We start from the raw sequence: 25,501 nt of genomic DNA, 5'->3' as shown, positions 1-25,501 counted from the left end.
CAGCTACTCGGCTGGAAGCAGTAGTTAAATGCCGCTGTCAGCGTTTGACAGCGGCATTTAACTAGTTAATAGCGGCGGGTGGATCGTGATTCCACTCACCGCTATTGCGAGCACATGTCGGCTGTTCAAAACAGCTGACATGTCGCGACTGATGTGGGCTAACGGCCGGAGCCCACATCAAAGCGCAGTATCTGACCTCGGACGTAATATCCCGTCCGAGGTCAGAAAGGAGTTAAAGGGGGTGTCAGACTCCTCTTCACTTTTAACCCCTGGGCTTGATGTCAGCGGACATTACACAGCTGACATCAAACCCCAAATATTACCCCCCCCCCCCCCCTTGCCAATGCACCAGGGCAAGCGGGTAGAGAAAGGCAAAGCGCCAGAATTGGTGCATCTAATGGACATGCCTTTCCTAGGGAAGGCCTAAAATGTCTGTCTATTTTTTTTTTTTTACATATTGCTCCAGCCAATCACAGTCATTCAAATACTTGGCATGGCTGTGATGGAGTCAGCAGTGTCCAAACCAGAAAAGCTTGTTGATTGGCTGCGCTGCAGCCTTTCAACAAGCTTTGTTCAGGCTGCCGAACCCAAACAGTAACACAGAATTCCCAGAGAATTCCTTGTTCAGGGTCCATGCACGGGCAGCAAGTGTCTGGTACCGCAGTAAGGACCCTGAGCTTTACCATTCGAGTTCAACCATCCCTACATACTAGCAGTCTACCTGCCGGCCAGCATGCTAGCACCGCAGCCACCAGCATGCTAGCAAAAAACATAAAAGACCACGAGACGCGGCTATGGGAGACTGACAAAAGACAGATGGACGATGAGAGACAAACTGGCAGACAAGATGAGGGCACAGGACTATGGATGAGCACAGGACTATGGATGAGCACAGGACTATGGATGAGCACAGGACTATGGATGAGCACAGGACTATGGATGAGCACAGGACTATGGATGAGCACAGGACTATGGATGAGCACAGGACTATGGATGAGCACAGGACTATGGATGAGCACAGGACGGCGGCAGGAGGACTAAGCAGAGGAACAGGAGCACCGAGGAAACGGAGACACAGGAGGACTAGAGCTGAAAGGAAACAAACAATGGTAAGGCACAGGAAACAAAAGCAAGTAACGGAAGACAAGTCGCAGAGAGAAAGCTGAGCACGCTTGAGAAGCGTGGGGGCCAGAGACACTTGCTAGGAAACAAATGATAATCCGGCACAGCCGAAAGGAAGAGGCGGCCTGATAAGCAGAGCGGCAGCGTACCTTCCGGGTCAAGGTCCTCCAAGGGCATAGAGAACAGTGGAAGGAGCGGCTGATCATAGAAAATAGTGTACGCATGCGCAGTGAGACCTAGTGCGCGTGTGCCCGACAGGAAGCAGGAGCTGGAGGTGCGAGCAGAGGAGCCGATGCTGGAGGGAGAACAGGAGTGCGCCGGGACGGTGCGGAATGGTAAGTGTGAGCGACCAGCAGGGGCGGCAGCAGAGATGGCTTAACCGGCGGGAACATGACAGCCAGCATACTAGCACCGTAGCCGCCAGCATACTAGCACCGTAGCCGCCAGCATACTAGCACCGTAGCCGCCAGCATACTAGCACCGTAGCCGCCAGCATACTAGCACCGTAGCCGCCAGCATACTAGCACCGTAGCCGCCAGCATACTAGCACCGTAGCCGCCAGCATACTAGCACCGTAGCCGCCAGCATACTAGCACCGTAGCCGCCAGCATACTAGCACCGTAGCCGCCAGCATACTAGCACCGTAGCCGCCAGCATACTAGCACCGTAGCCGCCAGCATACTAGCACCGTAGCCGCCAGCATACTAGCACCGTAGCCGCCAGCATACTAGCACCGTAGCCGCCAGCATACTAGCACCGTAGCCGCCAGCATACTAGCACCGTAGCCGCCAGCATACTAGCACCGTAGCCGCCAGCATACTAGCAGTGTAGCCGCCATCATACTAGCAGTGTAGCAGCCATCATACTAGCAGTGTAGCAGCCAGCATAATAGCAGTGTAGCAGCCATCATACTAGCAGTGTAGCAGCCAGCATAATAGCAGTGTAGCAGCCAGCATAATAGCAGTGTAGCCACCATCATACTAGCAGTGTAGCAGCCATCATACTAGCAGTGTAGCAGCCAGCATAATAGCAGTGTAGCAGCCAGCATAATAGCAGTGTAGCAGCCAGCATAATAGCACCGTAGCCGCCAGCATACTAGCAGTGTAGCAGCCAGCATACTAGCAGTGTAGCAGCCAGCATAATAGCAGTGTAGCAGCCAGCATACTAGCACCGTAGCCGCCAGCATAATAGCACCGTAGCCGCCAGCATACTAGCACTGTAGCCGCCAGCATACTAGCACCGTAGCCGCCATCATACTAGCAGTGTAGCAGCCATCATACTAGCAGTGTAGCAGCCAGCATAATAGCAGTGTAGCAGCCAGCATAATAGCAGTGTAGCAGCCAGCATAATAGCACCGTAGCCGCCAGCATACTAGCACCGTAGCCGCCAGCATACTAGCACCGTAGCCGCCAGCATAATAGCACCGTAGCCGCCAGCATAATAGCACCGTAGCCGCCAGCATACTAGCACCGTAGCCGCCATCATAGTAGTACTGGTTTATAGTCAGAAAAACATATGTATCCTATATTGTTGGCTGAAGCTGGAGAGGTCATTCATTTTTAATCGCACTGGAATAAAGTTCTATTTTAATTACCTATACTTTCAGCTGAGGAGTTTTGCTATTGGATCTATAAAGCACTGAACCTGTGTCTGAGAAATTTACCTTTAATTCTAATGTAAATGAGGGGGGCTTCAGTGGACCCATGGAGTGAGTGGCCAGGAGCTCAATGCACAGTTATGCCCCCGTTAATTTGTAATTTTGTACATCATGACTTTGAGAATGCGAAGAGACAATGCCTGAGCACGGTTATGTGCAAACATTGTCAGTGTGGTTGCATTCTTCTCCTTGTGACCGCAGCTCACTGTACATGGAAGTATGGAAGTACAGTGAGCAACTTCACAGAGGAGCCAGGGAGAAGAATGGACCAACCCACATCAGCTAGTATCTGTGCGCACAGCTTAAAAGGAATCTGTCACCAGTTTTTGCTATGTAACAGCATGCGGTAGGGGCTTACAGGTTTCAGGGATGTGTCACTTATTAGGCTGTGTACAGTTTCCATACAATAAATGTTTTATCACCAGTACATGATCACTATCTGGATTGATGCTCATGTGCGCACTGGTCCGACCAAGCCCCTTCTCTGAAATCTGTGGTGAACGCCAGGTTAGCTTTTTAAGCTCTGCTACATCTAGACACTGTCAGAACTGCTGCACCCAGTAAACCAAGTGATACATTGCTGGAATAAGGGTCTCTTTTCCTACATTATGCTTCTCTCAGATGAAGCAGTAAAAACCTGGTGACAAGAGTCCCTTTAATATGCTTTTGGGGGTGGGCGACAACCTCCCTGTAATGCCCTCATACATATTAGAGTCGGTGCACACGGTCAGTAAACGTTGCGGGTTGGACGCTGCGTACTTCTACAGCGTTCAGATGTTACAGCATAGTGGATGGAATTTCAAGATATCCCATGCCCACTATGCGGCCACAGACGCCCGCAGCCCACCCGCGGAGACGGATATACGGCACGTCTTTCCAGATCGCAGCAGGTCAATTTATCTTGTGGAGACGTGAGCCTCCGCAAGATTAATGTCACCAATGTATTGGAGGCGGCGATTCCGCACAGTTCAGTGAACAAATGTGGATTCACCCGTGTCCAAAAGCCGGCAGCGCTATGGACGGGGCGAACATGTGCTGCATTCAATGTGCTGCCGATTACTGACCGTGTGCAGCTCCCTTAGACATTGCTCACACAAATTTATGTTGAATAAAGGAACACCACATGGTAACCTGCCTAATCCCCGACTATTAGACTATGTGCACACGTTCAGATTTCCTGCGGATCAGAAACGCTGCAGATCCGCAAGTGATTTACAGTACAATGCAAATCAATGGCAAAAAAACAAAAACAAAAAAAACCGTTGTGCTAATGGTGCGGAAAATTCTGTACGGAAAATGCTGCGCATTAAAAGAAGGAGCATGCACCCATTCCATAATAGAAGTCCGCAGGGGTAAAAACGCATCAAATCCGCAACAAAAACGGCGCAGATTTTGACCTGCGTTTTCTGCCAAGAGATGCAGAATTCGCACAGAAAATTCCACAGGCAAATCCGCAACGTGTGCACATAGCCTAAGGCAGCTATATTATAGAACGTGGACCAACAACAAAGTTGCAAAAACAAGCACTGGTGACCTGGCTGAACACTAGGATGATACAAGCTTTCACCCAGCAGGAAACACATTGCAGGAGGGTCAGCTAATCGTGACACCTCTTCCCAGTGTAAGAGATGGATGAAAGCATAACAGGCTACTGAAAGTAATAGTGCAGAGCTGATGATGCGATCACCGGCGGCGTATGCGATCTTATTACTTCTGGGGAGGTTGGGAGCAGCACACACACAGGTCACCCAATGATGAAAGGGTTTCTCCTTTATTATTTTTTGGGGCATTTTTTTATTTTAATATCACCATTGCCACTTGGTCTATGGTGAGACGGGGGTACGATCTCCCATGCTGTTTATGTACAGGATACCTGCCCACACCGGCTATTACCAGACATTTCTGCACCTTTCCTCCAACACTGAGCGGAATGGATCACAAGATGCCAAATGGGCACAAAGCAAAGGAACTGCGCCGAGGAGGAGTAAACAAGGACGTCCTGGTGGGATTACCGGCCACATCTATTCCCACCCAAAAGCCATCAATATGTGGATTATAGAAAATGAATTATCGTCTGAAATTATGGAATATTTATACCTCGGCAACATGGGAATAGGATAGTTTACTGATTGAGTCTTTCTTGGTGGATCACTCCTTATGACATAAGATAAATAGGCATTAAGGAAGTATGGAGCAGGCTTAGGAGCAGAGCTTACTCCATGCAGTGGGGGCTTTAATAACAGTGAGCACCAGCCTGTAACATTAGTTTGGAGGCATCTTTGATCGGGAATTGATTTTTATATGCCACAGTCACAAGGGACTGCGGCCACAAAGCCATCATCCGAAAAGGCAAGGGCTCATCTTACTGCCCTAACCCCAACCAACTACCATCATTGACTGTCAGGGTTCCATCAGAAACCCTGCACAGGAGCACTGAGGCTATGTGCACACGTTCAGGTTTTTTTCGCAGTAAAAACGCTATAAAAACTCATTAAAAACGCATACATTATGCATTCTATCATTTAGAATGCATTCTGCATGTTTTGTGCACATGATGCGTTTTTTTCTGCAAAAAAAAAAGCGCATCGCGGTAAAAAAAAAGCAGCATGTTCATTAATTTTGCGGATTTTCTGCATTTTTCCCGCTATTTTATGCATTTGGGGAAAAAACGCACCAAAAACGCATGAAAAAAAACGCGAATAAAACGCATGCGGATTTCTGGCAGAAATGTCCGTTTTTTTGTCAGGAAAATTTCTGCAAGAAATCCTGACGTGTGCACATAGCCTAAAGCTTATTCTTCCAGCGATCAAGTGAAATGCTTTAGTCACCTCACTGAAAACAAACAAACAAAAAAAAAAAACAATCTGCAGCTTCATACCTGAAGCAAGTCAATACTCTCATCAATAATAATGAATGGGAAAAAAAATAAAAGCACATAGGAAAAAGTGTTGAAAGACGCGTATTTTACACAGCTTTTTTTCCTGCCAGATTTTTCTGCTGCAAATATTGTACGTGTGAACATATTTAAAAGGCTTCAATTGAAAAACTAAAGTGAAGAAGAAAATTGGCCCTTGCTTTTCAAAAGTTTAACAGTGGGACGGGGTCTTCGTCAGGTACTCAACTATCGGATCTGTGATCGCAGAATGCTGATGAGCTGTAAATTGTAAACAGGAACCTAATAAAGACCCCTTGTGTGAATTAGGATTTTTGTAAATTATAAAATCTGGCCGTTCCATTGCAAAAAAAAAGGAATATTACAGAACATTTTCAAGCAAAGACAAAATAACAGATTCAAGAGGGGGAGGAAAAGAAAAAAAAAAAGAAAAAAAAAAAAAAAAAAGAGGGGTTTACGGTTTAATAACCACCATAAAAAAAAAAATGTTAAAATGTCAACGGAGTCATAAAAAAGGTCACAGGAAGTACAGTAATGCCCTAAAAACTCCCCTCAACATTGACATTACAACACCAAAAAGTTGTTTAATGATAAAAATCAGAGTGAGTGATATGAAAATTATAGAAAAAAAAAAATTATAAACTCTGCTGGCAGCTCCCTTTACAATTGCTGATCAATGTCAATCCAGATCTGCTCGATGGGAGACAAGTCCGGAGCCGCTGCAGGCCATGGTAGGACGTTTAGGCCATGCAGGCTGCTCACAGTAGAACCAGACACATGTGACCTGGCATTGTACGACACGTGAAATTTGGCTTCACATATCAAGCCCAAGGCATCAAAAAGTGTCTACGAAAAACAGAAGAAGGAATCTGCATGACATTAGGCTACTAGTCAGAGGTCCATCTACAGGTGCTCCATTGACCTCATGCAACAGCTCATAAAGGTTATGATGGAAATCAGGAGGAGATTGGTGTGGAGACCGCGAGGGCAACGCCATAAAAAGGGCTTCAAGAGTGAATGTCACATCGTTCCTACTCCAGGGACTACGGTGGGGACTTGTATAATATACAGTAGACGAACCCCTCTAGCCTCAATAACAGATACACTAATCGCTTTTGACATTACACTGATTTGGTTGTGGAATAGTGGTGCGGCCATTTCTCCAAAGTGTCCCAGGAGTCATTTATCAATATAACACCACCAGGCAGGCAACACGTTGCTCGTGCTATCATGAGTGGCCCGTGTGGCCTACACATGCTACCATGGCCTGCAGAGTCTCCAAATTTGTATTCCATTTAACACACCTGGGACGTCATTGGTCGGCAATTGCAAAGGGAGCTGCCAGCAGAGGACCTTGATGAGTTGCACAAGTGCATTCAGTGTGGCAGAGTATCCATCAAACAATCACTGATAATAGCCAGTGATGCCATGTAAGTGAGGGGATTTCTGTGCTCTTACTCACAAGTGAATAAATTGAGAAGTTTCGTAAAACTTTGTTTCCATTCCAGCATCATTTACATATCATTAAGTCCATCAATCCTGTGATTTTCATAAGTCAAAGACGTTTCCTTTCTGATGTTGCAATTTCAATGTTGAGGAGTGTTAGGACATGACATTCTGGGACATTATCTGAGGAGTGTAGTAAAACTTGGACGCATTGCTGCTGTTCTACCTGGTGACAGTCGCTCGGCCTTTTATATGCTCCGTGCTGGGATAATGCAGAACAGGTCATACAAGATGAAATAGACGTATGACACATGGCTTGGCTTCTAAATGCTTGTGTGTCAACTCCAGGGATCTGTGCCGGCAGGGAGAGGTTAGTTTCAGCTTGAGAAATTTGCTTGTATTGCCATCAGCAAACGCCGTCAGGTGGACCATGAGGTCACTAAAGACAACTGTCCGCTACAATGCTTCCAGTAGTAGAGACCTGAAACTGGAGATCCGGTCTGAAGAAGGTGCAAAGCATGAAGCACACACCAGAGTCTTCAGAAAAGCTAGAATACAGTATTGATTCATTGCTGCAATCAGTCCTATCATAACGTGTATTAATCAGTAGCAGCGAGTCACATTAATGCTGCTTAAAATTAAGTAAAAATATTACTCAAAACTAAGAAAGCATAAACCAGTTGAAGACCAGGCCATTTTACCTCCTTGACTGGCACAGTTTTGTGTTTATTTTTCCATACATTCTTGTTCGGATATTCACACAATTTTTGCATCTTTTATTCATAGTATTTTAAGCTTAAATTTTCACACTTTTTTTAGGATATTGGGTGATATAGGAGGGGGAAAGTAAAAGAAAGTAAAAGAAACACATTTGTTTTTCAATTTTTTTTCTTTATGACCACGATACATGACTAAAACGCATTTTAGGCCATGTTCACACGATCCTTTTTTACATGCGGAATTGCCGCGATTTTCCCGCTGCGGGTCCGCAGCTGTTTTCCATGCAGGGTACATTACATTGTACCCTATGGAAAACAGGAACTGCTGTGCCCACAATGCGGAAAATAAAAAAAAAAAAACCGCGCTGAATAGCTGCGGGAAAAAAGAAGTACCATGTCATTTCTTTTTTCGGAGCCGCAGCGGTTCTGCACCCATTGACCTCCATTGTGAGGTCAAACCCGCAGTAAAACCCGCAGATGAAAAAAATATCTGCGGGTTTTACTGCGGTTTGTGGTGCCGAACCGCTGCAGCAGGAAGTGCGGGGAAGCGGGCGGAAGTGCGTGGGCGGAGTGTGGCTGCCCCCCCGTGCTCCGATCCCGCCCCCCCGTGCTCCAATCCCACCGCCCCGTGCTCCGATGCCACCCCCCGTGCTCCGATGCCCCCCCCCCCCCGTGCCCTAATCTCCCCCCCTTATACTTACCCGGCGTCCCGGTGTCCGTCCGGCCGTCTTCTCCCTGGGCGCCGCCATCTTGCAAAATGGCGGGCGCATGCGCAGTGCGCCCGCCGAATCTGCCGGCCGGCAGATTCGTTCCAAAGTGCATTTTGATCACTGAGATATAACCTATCTCAGTGATCAAAATAAAAAAAATAGTAAATGACACCCCCCCCCTTTGTCACCCCCATAGGTAGGGACAATAAAAAAAAATTAAGAATTTTTTTTTTTTTTTCCACTAAGGTTAGAATAGGGTTAGGGGTAGGGTTAGGGGTAGGGTTAGGGGTAGGGTATTTTCAGCCATTTTAACTGCATAGAAAACTGCATAAAAAAAAGGATAAAAAAAAGGATCAAAAAAAGGATCAAAAAAAGGATCAAAAAAAGGATCAAAAAAAGGATCAAAAAAAGGATCAAAAAAAGGATCAAAAAAAGGACCAAAAAAAGGACCTGCGTTTTCTGCCAAGAGCTGCAGTTTTTTAAAAAACAGTCCTGAAAAAAAAAGGATGGAAATCAGGAACGTGTGAACATACCCTTAAAGTTTTGTTCTCCTTTCCTTTTATATAAAACATGATTTTGTTTTTGTTTTTTTTTAAGCTAATAAATCGGACTGACAAGTGGCCATTTATTTTGTTCTAATTATTTATTTCACATACAAAAGCTTTGGGGCAGGGAATCTTAATACTTTATTTTAAATATGATTTCCACTGTAACTGGGGCTGGTAAATTAGTCCCAGAGACAGAGCAAATTGTATCTCCTGTCTACATAAAGCCTCATTCACACATCAGTATTTTTGATCAGTATTTCATCAGTATGTGTATGTCAATATCAGGAGTCTTCAAAAGACAGAAAAGATGTCAATCTTTCAATTATTAGTTTGCCTCTATAAGCTCTAGTCCAGGCTTTGGACGTGTGAATGAGGCCTAACAGACATGATCAGGATCTATTAGGATCCAGCAGCTCCTGCTTCTACCTGGCAGCTGGTGATCAAATGATTTCGGGGTCCACCGCCAGCCATCCTACACTATATACAGAGCGCTCGTTCAGAACCATGTAAATAGCGATTGTGAAGACAGAGATGGTTTTAAAACCATCTCTTCCTTGTCTATGAGGAGCGACTGTGTCCGACAGCCGGCTCCCCTCTCCTGCAGACATACGATCTTGTGCACCTGCCATACTATGCACGATAATGCTAAAGGGTCACTGCATAGCTATACGCAGACTACCCTGGAAATTCCAAGTCTATGGGCAGTCTGCAAACAGTTATTATTGGAAATCCAAGTCGCTGATTGGTCGCGGCAAAACAGCCATGACCAATCAGCGACCGGCACAGTCCGGTAGAAAAATGGCTGCTCCTTCCTCCCCTTCAGTCAACCCTCACACAGGGTTAATGCCAGCGTTAATGGACCGCGGTGTAATGCACTCCATTAACGCAGCTATTAACCCTGTGTGACCAACTTTCTACTATTGATGGTGCGTATGAGGTGAGTGCAGGTGAGGTGCAGTACTCTGGCAACTGGACCATGAATGGCGCCACACTATCAGCAGGGCAGCTCAATATCTCCAAGCCATAGAGAACAGCACATGCCAGGTGTCCAGCTTTGAGACCCATTAGTTAAAGGTTACAGACGAATTAGGAGGTGGAAATGAGCCACCGTTTAAGGTTCAGATTGGCTGTGTTTGCTGAACAACTTGCCAAACAGTTTGCCAAATATAACAGAATACCATTAAGTTCAAAGGGAGGCAAACCAAATCATTAACCTAACTATCCCTGTGTGGCCCATTCAAAAAAAAAAAAAAAAAACATGATTGGGTTCCTCGCAACATGTTCTCATACACTTTATGCAGTTAATAGCTCTCTGTGTCTGTACTGCTACATACTTAGGCAGTGAACTGGTTCATGCAGCTTTACATGAACACCCGAGCCTTACACTATGGCTGGTCCGAATAACTAAAGCAATTGTTACCATCCACCTCTCGTGTCTCCCCTTTTCCTCAGTTTGTAAGCTTGCGAGCAGGACCCTCATTCCTCTTGGTATCTATCTTGAACTGTGATTTCTGTTATGCTGTAATGTCTATTGTCTGTACCCCGATCCTCATGACGCTCCGGTGACCGCTCCATGCAAGCGGCAGGTTCCGGTGGCAAGGATGGTATGGGAGAAGGACCTGCCATGATGTCATGGTCATGTGACCGCGACGTCATCACAGGTCCTGCGCTCATACCAACCCTGGGACCGGAAGCTGCCGCCTGCACCGCACACAGGTGCCAGGACTTCAACGGGCTTTCGGAGGGTGAGTGTATATTTATTTTTTATTTTAAGTCTGTATACTACGTGGCTCTGTGCTGTATACTCCGTCGCTGTGCAATATAATACGTGGCTGGACAATATACTACGTGGACATGCATTTTCTAGAATACCCGATGCATTAGAATCGGGCCACCATCGTGTGTGTGTGTGTGTGTGTGTGTGTGTGTGTGTGTACACATATATTTATACATTAAAATAAGATCACCCCTTAGCCTTCGTTTTTCCAAACTAAATAGCCCCAAGTGTAATAACCTATCTTGGTATTGCAGACCCCCCAGTCCTCTAATAACCTTGGTCGCTCTTCTCTGCACCCGCTCCAGTTCAGCTATGTCTTTCTTATACACCGGAGACCAGAACTGTGCACAGTATTCCAAGACTTCTTTCACACTAGCGTCGGGCTCGGCTACCGACGCTAGCGTTGCCTCCGCCGCACAACGGGTGCAGCGGATGCTGCTTTTCATCGCATCCGCTGCCCCATTGTGAGGTGCGGGGAGGTGGGGGAGGAGTTCCGGCCGCGCATGCGCGGTCGGAAAAGACGGTCCGTCGGCTGCAAAAAATGTTACATGGAACGTTTTTTGCGGCCAACGGTCGGCCGAAACACGGCGCAACCGTCGCGCGACGGTTGCGACGTGTGGCAATGCGTCACGTAATGTTAGTCAATGGAGAAAAAACGCATCCTGCAAACACTTTTGCAGGATGCGTTTTTTCTGCAAAACGACGCATTGTGACGGATTGCAGTTAACGCTAGTGTGAAAGTAGCCTAAGATGTACAAAGACCTTTCTGATGATCTTTCTAATCATAGACCTGAGACAGGGACAAGGGGGCATCCTCTACGTCTGGAGGAAAGAAGGTTTGAGCATAATAACAGACGCGGATTCTTTACTGTAAGAGCAGTGAGACTATGGAACTCTTTGCCGTATGATGTTGTAATGAGCGATTCATTCCTTAAATGTAAGAGGGGACTGTATGCCTTTCTTGAAAAGTATAATGTTACAGGTTATATATACTAGATTCCTTTATAGGGCGTTGATCCAGGGAACTAGTCTGATTGCCGTATGTGGAGGCGGGAAGGAATTTGTTTCCCCAATGTGGAGCTTACTCTTTGCCACATGGTTTTTTTTTTTGCCTTCCTCTGGATCAACATGTTAGGGCATGTTAGGTTTGGCTATGGGTTGAACTAGATGGACTTAAAGTCTTCCTTCAACCTTAAAAACTATGTATTCATATGCTGACTGGCAGCCTCAGGCTTCACTACTGCAGTGTTTTTTATTGCCTCCTCTATTAGCCATAAGTATTGTATGTACAGTGCAGGTTTTAAATACCCTGCTTACCCGTCGTTGTCTTCTTCAGTTCCCAGAGCTGCTCTGATCCCTCTCCTACATAACGTGACCACAGCTCTTTCTTGCCAGCTCACACCGCAGACCATTAAATCCTTTCTTAATGCAAGTCTATGACCGCATCATTCAGAGTCTAATATACTTACATTGAGAAAGTGACTTCCAATCCACACAGAAATGCAGTTGTGAGATAGCAAGTCAGAGCTGCAGCCTCATGATGGAGGAGAGGACCAAAGCCGCACTGGAAACGGCAGAAGACAGCGATCTATCTGTAATTATGGTAGGTATTTAATGCCTGCACATATATTACTAATGGCTAATAGAGGCGGCAAAAACAAACCAACAGTGGACTTGACTTTAAATTACCGTAATGTAAATATTTTTATTAACATTTCATTTATCATTATGAACGTACATTACCGATTGCTAACAGATGGTGAAATAAAGAAAAAACATTGGGCGCGCTACTTGAAAATTGAGAAGATTTACGTTCAGCCATCCACAAAAGTCTCGGTATCTCATGTGGTCCATCAGGAAAATTGCCCACTGTAAACAAAGACCACAGAGGAACTGAAGATTCTGCAATGGATGGGCAGGGGATAAATGAGGCGAGTGTCTTTTTTATAATATACAGTGGCATATAAAAGTTCTGTTATTGTGAACAGTTGAACAAATTAAAAATGAAATGATCTCTAAAAAAGTCCTAAACTTAAAGAGAACATGTCACCCCAAAAATCGAAGATGAGCTGCGGCCACCGGCATCAGGGGCTAGATTAGCCCCCGATGTATCCTGAAAGATGAGAAAAAGAGGTTAATTATACTCACCCATGGGCGATCCCGGTCCGGTTCTGGTCCAAAGTACTGCAGTGTGCAGGCACTGGGCCTCTCTGACCTTTCCCGGCGCCTGCGCACTGCAGTACTTTGCTCTGCCCTCAACAGGACAGAAAAGTACGCCGGAGCCGCAGCGTGAATATAAAAAGAGGACGTCATCGTAAGAAGATAGGAGGCCCCGGACCGGACCGGACCGCGACACCCATCGGACCCGAACCACCGCGGGACCGCCCCTGGGTGAGTATAATCCAACATCTTTTTCTCATCTTTCAGGATACAACGGGGGCTTATCTACAGCATTACAGAAGGCTGTAGATAATCCCCTGAAGCCGGTGACCGCAGCTCATCTTTGATTTTTGGGGTGACCGGTTCCCTTTAAAGATGACATTTCATATTTTAGGCAAAAATATATAGTCATTTTTAATATTTTTAAAATTACAAAAAGGAAAAATGGTCGGTGCAAAAGGTTGGGAACCCTTGGAAATTTGAGTGACATACAGGTGCGGGGACTTGAACATATTATTTGAGCACACCGAAGCATGCTCGGATAACATAGCATACAAGCATGCTCGGATAACACCTGATCCGATAACGTACGCTCATCACTAATAATGATCCTAAACAAACGTCAAAATCCACTATAGACTACCTCAAAAGGCACAAGCTGAACGTTTAATAATGGCCCTCACAGTCCCCTGATCAGAACTTCACTGAAAATCTGCAGCTAGACCTCAAAACAGTAGTGCATGCAAGACGACCCAGGAATCTCACAGAACTGGAAGAATTTACCAAGGAACAATGGATGAAAATCCCTCAAACAATAATTGAGAGACTCTTGTCTGGCTGCAAAAAGGGTTTACAAGCTGTGATACTTGCAAAGGGGATGCTACTAGGTACTAACCTTTTTGTGATTTTTTAAAATAAGATAAAAACAGTAATTTTGACCTGGGTGCACAAACTTTAACATGCCAAAATATAGTTTTCACAGTTTTTTTTTTTTTTAATAAAAAATAAAAATATCAAAATCAGAACCAAAAAAAGCATGCAGATGTGGGGGCATTTCAGACACGTTTGCTCTCACTTTCCTGGTCTGGACACATCCGACAGAAAATTTACATTCCACAGGTAACCTGGCTACATATTAATAGGAGAAAAAGAAATATGATTCAATCAAATAAGATGAAACTACCGTATATACTCGAGTATAAGCAGAGGCACCTTAAGGTGATGAATATGCGCTCCACCCCTATGGGAGTGGAGATGCATCCATATTCATCACCTTAATGAGCTGTACCATGTGACCGCTCAGCACAGGAGAGGAGAGCTGCAGGCAGGCGCGGGCGGCCAGAATGAGATGCAGTGCCAGGACCCAGGGCGCGCAGGTAGGGGAGTATGAGGTGCGCTCTGGCTCCTGGCACCCGCTGCTCTGACGCAAACCCCCCCCCCCACCACCGGCTTTCTGTACCATGACTCGTGTATAAGACGTGCAGGGCATTTTCAGTCCAAAAAAAACGTGCTGAAAAACTCAGCTTATACACGAGTATATACGGTAATATTCTAGGGAAGAGATCCTGCATCATTCTCCAAAAGGCGAGGCCCTGAAAATTTTGATCAATCAAAGCAAAATGAAAAACAGTATTTGGTGAGAAGCAACTAAGAATTAGTCTAATTCTGGAATTCACACACCAAGTATCGAGCGTAATGCGCAGAATGGCCATCGGTCTCCTGTCCCAAATGTCATGGCCTCATATGGTGCCTATCAGGCTGTGAAGTTCGGCTTGGGAGATCTAGGTTCATCCTTTAATCTTGTACATGTGAATGCAGAAAGGGTTACCATTCTCTCCTTTTAGGCTTTTAGCCGTCAGGTTTTATAGAACTTATTGGTCCATTCATTAAGGGGGAAACCTTCTCCACACAGCTCTCCCATATAGACTAGGTCTACTACTATCTGGTAAAAGGTCACTACGTGCAGGGAATTGCAACAGTGAAAGTAAACTGGGCCTGAGGGCTCACATACTAATCAATATTTGCATGACTAATTACAAGGCAAAAATTGTTGGTGTTTTTATAATTACTTACGACAAAATCACTATTGACTTAAATCCTTAAAGAGGTTGTCCAAACATACAATATTAATGACCTATTGCGAAGATAGGTCCTCAATAACTGACTGGTGGGGGTCCAAGACAGCACCCCCACCGTTCAGCTGGAATAGCTTAGTGTCTATTCAGTATAATAGGAGCTGGAGCTAAAAACAGCCGATTGGTAGGAATAGGACACCCAGCACCTCCACCAATCTGACATTGATACCCTATGGCTCTGGGTCAGTTAACACTTTGATCAATTCGGTTTGTGACCAACGAATGATCAAAGGGGACTTCAGAGACTGAGGACCCCTATGCATTCATCCATGGGGGCACAGAAAAGATCCCAGGGCTGTCTGATCAGTAAGAATGTTTTTAGGCCACACAAACCATCAATGAGACAAAAGCAATCCATCTTCAGGAGCGCCAGCTAACCAGTCTCCCTGCTTCCTGAGTGTTCACCATGAATATATCACTCCTGATTGACAGTTTGGACCAGGAGCTGTTTAGCAAAGGCTTGCAAGAGCTGCACTCCATGCACAGCAGGTCGACCACCTCTCACAGTCTTCAGTGGTTGCTGGTAACCTATGCTACCAGCAGCAAACAAACTTATGAATCCCTCTGATTTGACACTTATTTTTTATTTTATGGTATATGGAAAACCCAAATATCTAACACCTATTGGCTGGCATAGACTTAAACTATAATTTGTGCCAATTACTGTAGTAAAGTAGGTACTATACAGATGATCAGGTTTTTAAATACATCAGATAGGGATTATATACATTAGGTAGGACTGCTCTATATGGGTATACCTTGACGATTGGTGGAGCAGCTTAGCATACTTTTTTTGCAAAAAACGTATCAACTAAATACCCCGTTTTTTCCATCTTTTGACTAGCACTTGCTTATTACTGTGATTTTTTTTTTTTTTACAACAGTATTTTTGACCTCACTGTGCTCTTTTGTGTCTTAAAATAGATTTTGTTTGCGAGGGGAGTGGGCACTATTGGCCTCTTACTAAGCTACAGCCACCACTTAGAAAGCACAGAGGCCAGTCCAAAAAAAAAAGTGTAGTTTTCTTTGCAAATGTAAATTGAGCAGAAGTTGCCAATTGCTTTACAAAAGAAAACTGGCGTAAAGTTAATGATAAAAATCCCTTAGTATTGATTAAAATATAGTATATAAAACCATAAAGATATTTTTTAGAAATAGTTTATCCTTTCATCGAACAATGGTGAAATCACATGCAGTATACGTGTAGAGAGCAGTGGCAGACACTGACAGATAAGGTCCCTGTACAGTATATGGGCCCTTTCCAGTCCAATAGTTCTATTACAGAAGCTGCTCACTGCTTTGGAGGTGGCAGTGGCCCCCTTACCTCTTGGGCCCCGCTGCAGTTGCACCAATGAATGATATGTCAGCCCCCGTGCAAATAAAATATAATGCAGCTTCGTGATCAATGACTCGGTGACCCTTGCAGTAACAGCGCCCATGGTGCGGGGGACATACCTTGCTCTTCAGCTGTATACGGATTTACAGCTGCAACAAGTGTTCCAGTAGATGCACTAAATGGATGTTAAGTCCAGAAACGCACATGCGTCACACGCCAGACATCCGGCAATCACGCAACCTGAAAAACATAATAGGACGCCGTATTATAACAATATAATCACATATAGATTGTGAGCCCTCGCGGGCAGGGTCTAGTACCAGTCGTGTCTTGTATGGTTTAAGATTACTGTACTTGTTTTTATTATGTATACCCCTCCTCACATGTAAAGCGCCATGGAATAAATGGCGCTATAATAATAAATAATAATAATAATATTATAGGGTAATACATAGGATACTATGATGACCAAACTTTTTTTTTTTATTTATTTATTATTTTTTTAACTCAGACAAGCCTAAACTCTCTTGGGAAAAGTTTAACAAGTGACAACATCCAAATGAGTGGACCCCTGCGACTCTTTAGGCTATGTGCTCACGTTCAGGATTTCTTGCAGAAATTTCCTAAGCAAAACAGGACATTTTCTGCCAGAAATCCGCATGCGTTTTTCTCGCTTTTTTATAGCGAAAAAAACGCAAAAAAATCTGCAACGTGTGCACACCGCCAAGGCTCAGCTCCATCACCAGCAATCAGTAAAACTCCGCACATTCCTTCAGCATGGACAACTTCACACGAATGCAAGAAGAAAAAAAATTCAAAACCGCAACTTTTTATCACTAGTCATCCGTGTGCAGTCTGTAAACGACAGGTTTTGCTTTTTAATGCCGCTGATAATCATTTACAAGACCATAAAGTTCCCTATGCTGCAGTATTGCAACGTTTCCGTAAAATTTGGATACTCTCGCTCTGTATGGCATGTGATTTTTTTTTTTAGGCGCAGCCATACACTGGAGTGGCAAACTCATCTGATTTACAGAAGAAACTAGTGCATGCTGCAAAATTTTTTTGCTGTCTGTTTTTTAACCAATAGCACTAGGACTGAAAACACGGTTGTGTGCATCAGCCCTAAGGACATATGCCAGGACACTGAAGGTAGAAAGTAGCCGTCAGAACATCAATGTTACGATGCCCGCTCCAGTCCAACGACCCAATCGGAAACAGAACAGTTCAGCTCGAAAAAGGAACAGCATCCAATCCAGGTGATGAAAAAATTCACAACAAACTTTATTCTGCCATGATGCAACGTTTCGACTAATACAATACATGCTTGATAAAGACCTGTATTGGTCAAAACGTTTCATCATGGCAGAATAAAGTTTGTTGTGAGTTTTTTCATCACGTGGATTGGACGCGGCTCCTTTTTCTTGCTGAATATGCCGGGACAAGTGATCGAATGGCATATCTGAGGTCAAAATTAAATACGTCTCAAGTCATTCTTGTTGTCAAAAATATGGGAACCCCAAGCAACTCCCATTATATCAAAGGGATTAGTTTCAAAAATAAATAAAAAAGACACCACCACTGAGCACAAAGTCTAATATTAGATGTATCAACATTTTAACTTGGTCCTAGTGAACCATAAAGAAACTATTAGTATCCAATCTCCCACACACAGTTATTCAATGTTTGCAGCAGGAAGGATACAAGTGTAACCAGTGTTGGCCTAGTGAAGCTGCTGATGCCTCCCTCTAAGCTGCAAAAACAAAGAAAAGTTCACAGCAGGAATGGAGAATACACACAGCCAAGTAAATCCCTTTTAATGGAAATTAAGCTGCCAACTTGTTGCAGTCTGGCCAGAAGTCCCCAAGCATTGCCTAATCGCTGCTGCAGGATGCTACAGCCACACAATGCTGCATTACTGAGGAAGGAAACATGGTGTGTGGTCCCTACTAGTGGCTTTAAAAGGGGTAATTCAGCCTCAGAAAAATAAATAAGAGGCCAATCTGTAATATTAGATCAGGAGAGGATGGGCTTTTTGAAGGAACGGCGGTGCTTGTGCCTTCCTCATCAGACACAGCCACTTCAGCCATGCACAGTTCTTCTATGGCAGCCTTGTACCATTCAAGTGATTGGGACAAAGTTATAACATCCTGCGAAAGAGCAATTTAAGTGAACCTGCCCAAATCAGATATAACAAAAATAGAAAATGGAGGCAGCACTTTTATCAGATCCAGGACCTCTTAAAACAAACAAAAAAAATGCAGTCAACAAGTCTTGGACCCAAACGGATGTGATTTTGGTCGCCTATATGGAGGATAAGCCATCAGTCTAAAAAGGCTGGATAACCTATAACTAGTGATGAGCGAATATACTCTTTGCTCGGGTTTTCCCGAGCACGCTCGGGTGATCTCCGAGTATTTATGACTGCTCGGAGATTTAGTTTTCATCACCTCAGCTGAATGATTTACAGCTACTAGCCTGCTTGAAAACATGTGGTGATTCCCTAGCAACCCCCACATGTACTCAGCCTGGCTAGTAGCTGTAAATCAGAGCTCAAAATACTCGGCATATTTAAGATCGGTAGATCACTTTAGACATTAATGTTAATGGGATGAGTGAAAGGCAGTAATCCAAAAGCTGGAAAACCCTTGTCATCTGCTCCCAAGATGTGACCTCATGCTCTTATTATTCCATGAATTCGCCATCTCCTTGGCTCACGGAGGAGCAGTCATAGGGCCCTGAACTTACACAGCACAAACAGCAGGCGTGACCTGCTCTGCTCTCAGCATACACCTCTGATATACTAAAAACCTAGCTAAAAGAAATTATGGATTGCTAATGAAGGAGCAAACATCCAGAGAAAAAGCACAGGCATTAAGTCTGAGAAGGACAAAGTTACCCATGCCATTGCCAGCTCAGTAATGGGGTTTTCACAGAAGCACAAAACATCCTACAACATGAATTAGCATGGGTGAAAAGAGGGCTGTGACACTCATCAAGGAGCCAGAACGGAAAGACTTCTGCCATCTACGTGTTATATGAATCACCATTAATATAATTGGTCACCATGTAAGGTCACATCTGCATCAAGAGACTTCCACATTATATCAAACGGAAGAAAATAAGTGTTTAGGGGGCCTGAAGACATCTGATGTAAAGAGCCTAAACCCCCCATAGAATTCCTCCAAACCCACGGTTATCGGCCAACCATATGTTTATGAAGGCCTCCCGAGTATTTCAGAGGAGTGAAGGATCTGGCATTGGATTTCATCAGCCGATCCTTTAGCTCAGTCTGAAGATAAGACACAGCAAGCAGAGTCAGAAACCAGCTCTCAGCCGAGGGTGCCTGTGTATGGCAGAATCAGGGGTAGGGGAGGGCACTGTGTATGGTGGAATTAGGGGAGGTAACAGAGGGTACTTGTGTATGGTGGAATCGCAGGAGGTAGCACTACTATACCTGTGTATGGTGGAATCACGGGAGGTAGCCGAGGGCACCTGTGTATGGTGGAATCACGGTAGGTAGCCGAGGGCACCTGTGTATGGTGGAATCGCAGGAGGTAGCACTACTATACCTGTGTATGGTGGAATCGCAGGAGGTAGCCGAGGGCACCTGTGTATGGTGGAATCGCAGGAGGTAGCACTACTATACCTGTGTATGGTGGAATCGCAGGAGGTAGCCGAGGGCACCTGTGTATAGTGGAATCGCAGGAGGTAGCCAAGGGTACTTGGGTATGGTGGAATCGCAGGAGGTAGCTGAGGGCACCTGTGTATAGTGGAATCGCAGGAGGTAGCTGAGGGCACCTGTGTATGGTGGAATTGCGGGAGGTAGCCGAGGGTACTTGGGTATGGTGGAATCGCAGGAGGTAGCCAAGGGTACTTGGGTATGGTGGAATCGCAGGAGGTAGCTGAGGGCATCTGTGTATAGTGGAATCGCAGGAGGTAGCCAAGGGTACTTGGGTATGGTGGAATCGCAGGAGGTAGCTGAGGGCACCTGTGTATAGTGGAATCGCAGGAGGTAGCCAAGGGTACTTGGGTATGGTGGAATCGCAGGAGGTAGCTGAGGGCACCTGTGTATAGTGGAATCGCAGGAGGTAGCTGAGGGCACCTGTGTATGGTGGAATTGCGGGAGGTAGCTGAAGGCACCTGTGTATAGTGGAATCGCAGGAGGTAGCCAAGGGTACTTGGGTATGGTGGAATCGCAGGAGGTAGCTGAGGGCACCTGTGTATAGTGGAATCGCAGGAGGTAGCCGAGGGCACCTGTGTATGGTGGAATCGCAGGAGGTAGCACTACTATACCTGTGTATGGTGGAATCGCAGGAGGTAGCCGAGGGCACCTGTGTATAGTGGAATCGCAGGAGGTAGCCAAGGGTACTTGGGTATGGTGGAATCGCAGGAGGTAGCTGAGGGCACCTGTGTATAGTGGAATCGCAGGAGGTAGCTGAGGGCACCTGTGTATGGTGGAATTGCGGGAGGTAGCCGAGGGTACTTGGGTATGGTGGAATCGCAGGAGGTAGCACTACTATACCTGTGTATGGTAGAATTACAAGAGGGGTGAAAAAACACTGCAAAAACTCTCAAAGAAGTGACATGCTGCAGCTTTAAAAAAAAAACACAGCAGTTCTCCAAATCAGTCAGGAAAATAAAACCAGTGTGTGCATGAGATTTCTGGAATCTCATAGGCTTTGCTGGTACTTTAAAAAGCAGCTGAAAATTAGCATTAAAAAAAGCAGCAAAAAACAATTCCTGGCCTTTCCTTGTCAGCAGAGAAATTCTATAGTGCCTTCAGACAAGGTTCAAACAGCAGCACATAGTGTTTCCCACAGAACACAGTCAGTCATTCTAAACACTCTTCATGCCAGGAAAAAAAAACATGTAAAAGTCCTAACATAAGGCACATACACCGTACTCATCAGTATTTGTGTGTCAGAATCGTTAGTGTGGGTGTTATTACTAACCGTCTATGATCATCACCCTGCAGAGGGTCTCTGACAGACTATTACAGAGAGGGCCCCCGACAAGCCCCCTCCCCCGCCCAATAACATTTAGCAGGCAGCATCCAGCTCCGATACATTACCATCACTGAGCAGAGGATAAAGTTGGTGAAGTTAGTGGCTGGCAGCGGCACGCTGGATGCCGCAGACGCAGTGCAGGTCCTGCAGGAGCTGACACAGCTCACCGTCCGTCTGACAGCACAATTATATACAGTGTGGGGATGGCGGCATTTTGTTGACTGTGTTAAGTTACTTTTTGGGGCCAATATGGCTTCCTAGTTGGCCTAATATTCCCTTCACGTCAGCAGCTACACTGTGTGCATGGTTAGCAAGATCCATACAAGCGCACACATACACGGGGACACATCTGCTGCATAAAGGATGCATTCAGGATTTACAGCAGATTTCACCCACTGAAGTGCAAGGGGTAAAATCTGGGAATAACATTTTAAAATTAAGTTAACATTGCCCCCTTTTAACCCTTAAATGGACACCATCAACAGGATTTTGCCAACTAATCAGAGGGCAGCATGATGAAGAGATAGAGACCCCTATTCCAATGATATGTCACTTAATGGGCTGCTTGCTGAAGTTTTGATAAAAATCACTGTTTTATCAGAAGATTATCCTCCATATTCATGAGCTCTGTATAACCTCACCCACAAATAGCAGCTTTCTGCCTACGCCCAGTGCACACAATCAATATTGTGGGTGGGTTTATACAGAGCTCAGCATTCAAAGAACTGCTAGATGTGCAGCAGATAAAATGATTTCATCAAAATAGCGGCAAGCGGCCAAGTACGGTATGTAACATTGGCGGAATCAGGGTTGCTGCCCCTGTATCGAGTTGCTCTCAAATAAAGTTGTAAAAAACTGGTAACTGATTCCCTTCAAAAAGGTTGTGTAGAATTAATCTTTACTTCATCCTACAACTGTAGATGTAGAGAATAAACACTTTTTTTTTATTATACTCACACTCCGCAGGTCCTGCCCTCACTCAGCAACATCACAACCACCAAAAGGGACCGCTGCAGCTAATCATTAGGCTTATAATTAATGCTGAAGTAGAGGAAATGAGTTGCTAAGTGCAGTGATTGACTGCAGTGGTCACATTCCCTTTTGTCATGGCTTCACCGCTGCATATGGTTAAAGCCCGCAGCAGTGGCAGAGAGGCAGCACTGGATAGGGGGAGGTTAGGAAGTTGCTATTTTTTAAGTCTGCATGCCTACGTGGAAATAAAAATGAATCCTGGACAAACCCTTTAAATCTTAATGGTGTGGATTTTGTTGTTGAAATTCTGTGGATCTCATTCATATTGCACCCTTTGCATTGCAAAATTGCAGCACCGGTCAACTTAGACTGCAAATTTTTTTTGCAAAGTGGAGGGGAGTTTTTTTTTTTAAAGTACAAAAATTTTTTATTTCAACCCTTAACCACAATGTAGCTACTATGATACACAGCGGATACGACCCAGATGTACATACTCTAAATAAGTATCCACATTGGGTAAAGTGGTGGCTGATTGCTCGGATAAGGCTACTTTCACATCAGGTTTTTGCCGTCAGGCACAATCCGGCGAGGTTTGAAAAAAAAAAAAAAACGGATCCTTTTTTTTCTCATACAGTTGTATTAGCGCCGGATTGCGCCTGATGGCCACACGTTTCATCCGTTTTTTTTCTGTCAGGCGAAAAAACACCCAGCGACGGTTCCAGCGATAAACGGATGAAACAGATGTGAAATGACAAATCCGGCATCTGAATCCGGTTTTCCAGGCATATCTCTCTTCCCCGGAACAGGAAGTACAAATTGTATGCCCGATAAACAAAAACTGATCCAGCCAAAAAACGGATGGGGAGCATCAGTTTATCACAATTTGCACCAGATACGGTTTAAAAAAAAAAAAATAGACGGATTATGCCTGAAGGCAAAAAACTGATGTATGAAAGTGGCCTAAGCCATCACTATATGAATGGTGAGTGAATGGTGAGGGTCCAGCCTCTGGGACAACAACACACCCTGAAAATGAAATTTTGTATGTATCACACTCATGTCTTCTGCGAGATAAGCCCTCTAAGGCATCTGTATGTGCCCGCGGCATCTTTTTTCAGGCGGATTCCTCCTGGATAATTATGTTCTGCCCTTTTTAACCACCTTGGGCTTTGACAACCGTGAAGAGGCTAAAAAGTGACCTGACCATTGTTCAAACTATTTTGTATGCAAAAATAACAACAAAATACTTAAAACCACGCTGGTGGGAAAGTTGGTGGAAAAAAAACATATCAGGAAGAGCCCCACTAGCATTTTGTTCTCCTGAAATGTCTTCTGCTTAAAAAAAAAAAACTATTCGGATACGCCAGTGTCTATAAAACGACATGTGCACATACCCATGTGCACAAAAAAAAAAAAAACAACCCCATGGCCTCTTATTTCCAGAAACCTTTGTGGACAGAGGCGGTGGCATTTCTGGAAGCACGCAGCCATGTTTCCATGTCCAACACAATAAATTACTGACATTTATGTTCAATAAGGAGTAATGGGTGATAAATTAGGAGTGGCCATTTGCTAACAATTCTTCTCGTCTGACGGAGAGACTTTTGTGCTGCATTATCGCTGGGTGTCAGCCCCGGCAGGCGCTCGGCCGCTGATGTCACCACGCTGCTATTTAAATAATGCAATAAGGTGATATTGAAGAGTAAATAATGACAGGTTGGGATATGTAGATCGTGTGTGACAAACATTGTGACATAAGAGCCAAGAATAGAAATAAAGCCGGCTGATGGAGTCAGATGGATGGACGCTGCACTGCACATGGTTGCAGCAATGAAGGTGGACCGCTCCCATCATGAACGTTATTCTACAATAACCGTTTTACAGTTTTGCAATTTTCCATTAAGAAATGTAAATAGGAAAGACGCCAGAGGAGAAAAAAAAATGTAATTGTGAAATTTCTACACAAATCACATATGCGAAACCACGAACTGTAGCCACCCGATACACAGCGCCACATTTCCATAGTGGATCCTATCTGGGAGTAAAGCAGGAACATCTCGGGAAGATGCTGCCGATTTATTCTTGGTTTCATGATAGGAATTGATGATGCCATGGTGGATACACATTAGACTCTGTTCACATCTGCGTTATGTCTTTGATTCATGACAGAAACCAGGATGCAGCGAGTGCTGGGTAACGGCCATCATTTACACAGGGGTCAGATGGAATTTATCACAGGGTCTTCCATTTCTTTTTAACATGATCTATGGCTGTATCCACACAAACATATAATGGATCCATAACACAATACACCACTCAGACCTCTATGGGATACTGGTGTGCCTATGCACTGCTCATATTAAGGCATACAAGAGAATCTGCCACCAGGTAATTGCTATGCAATCCGAGAACAGAATAATGTAGGGGCACAGACCCTGATTCCACCGATCATTTACTGGGTTGCTTGTTGTAATTTGATAAAAACCAGTTTTCTCTGCTGCAGATCTAGCTGTTCTCTAAATACTGAGCCCTGTAACATCCTGCCCACAAGACTGATTGGCAGCTGTGTACACAGTGCATAGGCAGAAGGATGACAAATGGTTGGGGGGGAGGGGTTACGCAGAGCAAAAGTACTATGTGACATGAGACAACTAGTCCTCTAGTAATAATCAGCTTCTGAGAAAACACTGATTTTATTGAAACAATAAGCAGCCTAGTAAATGATACATCACTGGAAACAGGGTTTCTGTCCCAACATCACGCTGCTCTTAAATTACATATAAAAGAACTACGGTACTGACGGATTCCCTTTAACCCCTTAATGACCGCCAATACTACTTTTTACTGACCTGAGATACAAGAGAATAGCATCCCCATACAGGTGACAGTCCTCTAGCTATCAGCTGTACAATATAGCCAACTTGCTATATCAGCCACAATCAGTGTTGGCACCGTCCATATCTGTTTAACCCCTTAGATGTGGCTGTCAATAATCACTACATCATACAAATGGTATG

The 25,501-nt window shown here is 44.7% G+C and overlaps 1 protein-coding gene across 1 annotated transcript in view; it reads right to left on the bottom strand.

The window, feature by feature from the left end:
• The window catches only part of LARP4B (La ribonucleoprotein 4B), a 101,739-nt gene that overhangs the window by 65,154 nt on the left and 11,084 nt on the right, over positions 1-25,501 (bottom strand). Inside the window, exon 2 of the mRNA XM_069729705.1 lies at positions 16,623-16,743. The gene's annotated coding sequence lies outside the window, so the exon portion shown is untranslated. The remainder of the gene's footprint in view (positions 1-16,622; positions 16,744-25,501) is intronic.

This window comes from Ranitomeya imitator, chromosome 6 (genome assembly GCF_032444005.1).
Source record: "Ranitomeya imitator isolate aRanImi1 chromosome 6, aRanImi1.pri, whole genome shotgun sequence".
NCBI classification, from domain to species: Eukaryota; Metazoa; Chordata; class Amphibia; order Anura; family Dendrobatidae; genus Ranitomeya; species Ranitomeya imitator.
Note: the sequence above shows the minus strand (reverse complement) of the source record. Positions and strands in the feature narration are given on the sequence as shown.